The sequence below is a fragment of the Terrapene carolina genome, unplaced genomic scaffold (assembly GCF_002925995.2).
Source record: "Terrapene carolina triunguis isolate 2854851 unplaced genomic scaffold, T_m_triunguis-2.0 Scaffold211, whole genome shotgun sequence".
Lineage (NCBI taxonomy): Eukaryota > Metazoa > Chordata > Testudines > Emydidae > Terrapene > Terrapene triunguis.
Window position 1 is genome coordinate 22214780 of NW_020664562.1, and position 6031 is coordinate 22220810.

General features: G+C 44.4%; 1 non-coding gene across 1 annotated transcript; it reads right to left on the reverse strand.

Moving 5' to 3' along the window:
- Nucleotides 1-5496: 5496 nt before the first annotated feature.
- On the reverse strand, nucleotides 5497-5568 carry TRNAG-UCC. The gene has a single exon. It is a non-coding gene; the product is annotated as a tRNA-Gly (tRNA).
- Between the last annotated feature and the right edge of the window lie 463 nt (nucleotides 5569-6031).

The window sequence follows — 6031 nt, forward strand, 5'->3', positions numbered from 1 at the left end:
GAGTTCGGTCTCCCTTGCACTCCGCACCAGGGGAGGATACAAGGACCAGAAGGCGCCAGTTCCCACACCTTTGATTGTTATTGCAGTGCATCTGTAAGCAAGCTTTCCTTGTTTCTCCCCCCACAGTGTTAAACTGGGGCAAAAGGGCTGATATCTTACTTTTCTTTGCTGTCTCTGTGTTTGTGTGCATAATAAAACTTAACAGATTGAGGAGAAAAAGCTCTTTATTCATTCAACACAGAGTGGTTGGTGGGGGTGGAGTTTACAGGGGATAAAATGCAATAGAGGGGACAGTTTGGTAAGGAACAACACAGATAAGTGTCACCTTACTCTGGCTCATTGTTGAAACTGGTTTTCAAAGCTTCATGGAGATGCAGAGGTCCTCGATGTGCTCTTCTTATTGCCCTGGTGTCTGGCTGCTCAAAATTGAAGCAATCTACCTCAACCACCCCACCCAGGCGGAAACTTTTCTCCCTTTGTTTCACAGATATTATGGAGCACACAGCAGGCAGCAATAACAATGGGGATATTGCTTTCACTGAGGTCCAACCTAGTAAGCAAACAGTGCCAGCAACCTTTTAAATGTCCAAATGCACATTCCACTACCATTCTGCACTTGCTCAGCCTATGGTTGAACCAGTCCTTATTGCTGTCCAGGCTGCCTGTGTATGGCTTCATGAGCCATGGGAGCAAAGGGTAGGCTGGGTCTCCCAGGATCATGACTGGCATTTCAATATCACCAATAGTTATTTTGCAGTCTGGAAAGAAAGTCCCTGCTTGCAGCTTTCTGAACAGATCTATTTTCCTAAAGGTGTGCGCGTCATGCACCTTTCCTGACCATCCCACATTGATGTCAGTGAAATGGCTCCTATGATCCACCAGTGTTTGCAACACCATTTAGAAGTACCTCTTTCAGTTTATGTACACTTTAGCAAGGTGGTCTGGTGCCAAGCTAGGGATATGCGTTCCGTCTATCACCCCACCACAGTTAGGAAACCCCATCCCAGCAAAACCATCCACTATGTCCTGCACATTGCCCAGAGTCACTACCCTTCTTAGCAGAAGTCTGTTGATGGCCCTGCAAACTTGGATCACAACAGATCCCATGGTAGATGAACCCACTCCAAATTGATGCCCCACTGACCGGTAGCAGTCTGGTGTTGCAAGCTTCCACAGAGCTATTGCCACTCACTTCTCCACTGTCAGAGCAGCTCTCATTTTAGTATTGCTGTGCTTCAGGGCTGGGGAAAGCTCTTCGCACAGTTCCTGGAAAGTGGCCTTATGCCATCGAAAGTTCTGCAGCCACTGCTCGTCATCCCATAGCTGCATAACAATGCAGTCCCACCAATCAGAGCTTGTTTCCTGGGCCCAGAAACGGCACTCAACTATGTCAAGGTGATGCGTTACTGTCACCAGCAACTGTGAATTTCTCCACTCTGTCTTCCAGCAGGGCTGCTTGTGTGGCATCACATTGTTCTGCGTGGCGGTTCCTGTATCGGCTGTGTAAATACTGCAAGATAAGGTGCAAGGTGTTTGTAATGCTCACAACAACAGTGTACAGCTGGGTGGGTAATGCTTATGGTGCTATGGTGTCCACACAGGTAACCCAGGCAGGAAATGTTTCTAAAAGGACAGTTTCAGTGGATCCTTGTGCAATTGCTTCTGCAGGGACATTTGAGGGTTCTGCACATAATCACCTGTCTCATTGTTGGCGAGGGGCTGCTGCCTGTCCCTCACCACTAGGGGGCTGGGAGAATCCTTAGCCTGATAGATCTCTCCTGTTTTTTCAGGCTATCGACCAGGAGATTGCTGTTCAGGTACACTGTCCCTTTAAGGACCTTTAAGAACCTTCCCCATCTGATTGTCTGTCAGTTAACTGAGTAGAACCTGCCTCCAGGATGTGTGTGAGACACTAAGGATGCTCCCCATGAGCAGTTCCCAAGGGACATGTCTCTGGGAAATGGGAGGGCATGAGGAACCACCTAAAATCACCCCTGAAAGGGAACCTGTGACCCTAAGAGCTCCCCAATGCCAGCTGGCACACTGTTGTCATAACATGTTACTGTCCATCTTTTGGGTAACGATAATTGGAAAACTAATAACTCGCTGATCATTAATATTCTTGCATGATGTAAGTAGAGTAAACCCACAAAGGAATTTATAGATATGCTGGAAATATATGACTAAAATGTGTTTAAACCAAGCTTGTTGGGGGGAGTTGATAAACCAGGTTTTCTCCAGACAAAGGAAAGAGGCCAACACCTCAAACCAGGTGTGGCCAAATTCAATGGGCTATTAATTTGTATGGGAGGTTGCAGGAAGAGATCATTTGCATTGTAAAAATCACCAGTGGGGAAGAAACCAGCCTGAAATCTACGTGAGACAGCATGACCTCTACACCCAGCAGCGAAAAGGAACTTTATCTGGGGATACCCTTCAGAATACATTTCAAAGGTTTATTGGACTATTTAAAAAGGGGGCAAGTACCTCTAAATTATCCTTCACCCAAGGAGACAAAGGAACAGAGCACTTTGAGCTCTGTGAAGGGTCCTGGCCAGAGAGAGTGGTCAGCCATGCTAGAAAAGAGACTTAGAAACATTTCTTTGGACAAGAGACTCTAGTTTGTTAAATCAGGTTTAGTCATAGAAGCGTATTTTCACTTTTGTTTGCCTGTAGCCCTTTCTATCTCTATTCCTTATAATTGGTAGCACTTAATTGGTAGTCTTTTTGTTTAATAAACTTGTTTTACTGTAAACCAGTTTAGTGCTTTAATTAAAACAGAGTGTTTGCTAATCCCAGTTAAGGTAGTAAGATGTCTTTTTAAGGGAACAGTGAATTTAATAACTTCTGTTGGCAGACCATGATAGGGGTTGTGCATTGCAGAGAGACAGCTCTGAGGAACGCAGGAGCTGGAATTCACTGATTGTTACCTGCTAGGCAAGGTTTAGTCTGGCAGAGCCCTGAAGAGTTTGCTGGCAAGGCACACAAGCTGGTGTGTCAGGGAGTTGTCATCTAGTTTAGCAACAGCAAAAGCTTTCACTTGATACGGCAGAGGGGGTACAGTGACTCTGGTTCTAGGAATCCCAGCAGGTTGTCACATAACTTTATCCTTAAAATATGCTGCCAGATGGAGGAAGCTTGCAGAGCTGTCCTGGGTTAATTGCCACAGAGATAATTGTGAGATGATTACAGCCTTTTGCTAAGAAATTCCACACTACTCTTCTGGTACTGTGTGTGGATTGGTAATCTAATTATAGCTCAGTTCTGCCCCTCTGAGAATCCGTGAATGTAGCTTTGGCTGATTATCAGGACAGCACAAGTATACCAGACTCTGCTTTTTGATTTGCACAGATCTAGCTGTGAGAGAAATTGTCAGAAATGTCTTTATGCTGAATACATTGAGAACCAAACTTACAGATGTATTGTGATAGCTTTACACTGGCTGTGCTTGCATAAAGGGGCCAGATACAGCCACCATAACAGCCTCTCGGGGAGTCCCCCATGACATAGAATATCAGGGTTGGAAGGGACCTCAGGAGGTCATCTAGTCCAACCCTCTGCTCAAAGCAGGACCAATTCCCAGACAGATTTTTGCCCCAGATCCTTGCCCCTCAAGGATTGAATTTACAACCCTGGGTTTAGCAGGCCAATGTTCAAACCACTGTGCAATCCCTCCCCCCAGAAACCACAACTCTGTTGGGACTCGAACCTAGAACTTTTGAATCCCTTCATCCTCTAGAAGTCCAATGTACTATCCATTGTGCCACAGAGCCATAGCTGAAGTGCCTAACATGCATGAAGACATTATAGATAGCTTTGCACCGCCCACAACAGACTCCTGCAGAGGAGGGAGGGAGGGAGGGAAAGGGGGAATGTTGGGACATGTCAGGGAGGGAGTTGGCATGGCCAGGATGTTCCTATGACCCAAATATTCCTAGCTGCCAGAGCAGCCTATAAGAGTAGTTGCAGCTGGGGCACGTGTTATGGCAGCCATAGCAAGCTCCCAGATAGGGATGGGGGGATGGGGCAGAGCTACCATTTTGTCTCAGCTTCAGTTCCTGCACCAAGTTAATTGAGGTGCAGAGATGAATTACCATGACCAGGGCCACATATGGTGCCTATTCGTGCACATTTTTTTCTCCGCAGCGTGAATAATTATTGGCGTCTATGCACTGACCATGATCCCTTATTCATTTTGTCACATGAAATAACTGATGATCAGCATGGGAACTGGGGAGGAATGGCATTATTTAAAGTTCACTCATGTTTACTCACATACCTGTTGCCTAGATTATAATCTTTTGGAATAAATACAAATTATATTGATTTTAGCCTTTTACCTTCTCGTGTGAACAAACAAAGAAACAAGTGTCTGCAGCAACTTGGGTAACATAAGAACATGAAAATACATCCCACACCACTTAATTAAATCATCATCCCTGCACCTCAAGCATTGCAGCTGTGTCTGAGCTATTGATGGCCAAAGGGAAATTTTGAATAATTGAGGGTCATTGTCAGGATTTTGGAACAGAGATGAGCCACGATCCAATGTGGTTTACATCTATGTCACAGAGAGATGAAAACTTGGAATTTGATTATGCAAGAGTCTGAACAGCCTCAGTTCCCATCGACTTCCTTTAGCTGAGGATACTTAGCCCGTTTCAGGAGATGCTCAGCACTTCTCAGGATTCAAGCCCTTTGTTATGAATGTCACTGATTACATGTACAAATCCATTTTGGAGACGTGAAGAGCTAACAATTTGTCAAACAATTACATCAAGCCAGCTCCCTATTGGTGCCAAATCTGTCCACGGTTTCATGTGTAGAACCTCTCAGAGCGCTGTCCTCTAGGGTAACGGGAAGCTTGAAGGGGCTAGGTGCCAGTTTGAGCCATGTCTTCTGGCAGGGTGTCCGTTAGCATTCTAGGCAAATGTTTGAAGTTCACAGTTCTGAGGCAGATCCTACATGTGCTATTGTGAGTTGGATCAGTGACTTTTAACTGAGCTTATCAATTTCTGTTTCCTATGTGGAAAGTAGTTGAGTCATATTTAGTTTGAGCTCTGCTTCAAGCAGTACCTTGCTTTCACTATTTATAGGCACTCTTGAAATCACGTGCACTATAATAAGCTCCTTATAGGATCTGTATTTCACATTTGATGAGTATTTTTGCAATTTCATGATCATTTTTTGAAGTGTGGGCCATACTGTGCACAATAGTCTCCAACAGTCTGTTTGCGCTTTGACATTTTTTCTGTTCATATTATAATAATAAATGGAGATATACCTATTTCATAGAACTGGAAGGGACCCTGAAAGATCATCCAGTCCAGCCCCCTGCCTTCACTAGCAGGACCAAGTACTGATTTTTGCCCCAGATTCCTAGGTGGCCCCCCTCAAGGACTCACACAACCCTGGGTTTAGCAGGCCAATGCTGAAAGCACTGAGCTATCCCTCCCCCTGTTAAACCAATTCCCAGCAGAGAAAACATCACATCATTGCACTGGCTGGGAATTGAACCCAGATCAACTGCTTGGAAGGCAGCTATGCTCACCACTATACCACCAATGCTTCTGGCTTTATGTAACCACTCACAACCAAAACTATTCCCACTTTTTTTTTTCCAGTCTGTGTGTAGTTCTATTATGTTTTAGTCAGTGCTTTGGAAGCATAAATAACTGGGTGATCCCAATCCATTTGAGTTTGCATTGACTGAGATCTTATTCTCTTTGTTAATCTCATAATATTACAGTAGGGTGCTTTGATGGCTACTTTAATTCTTCAAAATGTTTCTTTTGCCACTCTTCCCAGTTCCATTTTGTCCTGTTCTCAAGCAGTATTCTGAGTGGAATTGTGGCAAATTAGGGATGAATTTTTTAAATATATTCACATACCTATGAATCTCTGTAAAGCCTCCTTTTTTGGAATCTATTTGTACAGTTGCCTCCATGTTTCTTTGATATGGTCAAACTCCTTTATTACTGAATATGTGTCCTAGATATCTGATCTTATTCAGCCTGCTTAGGCATTTGTT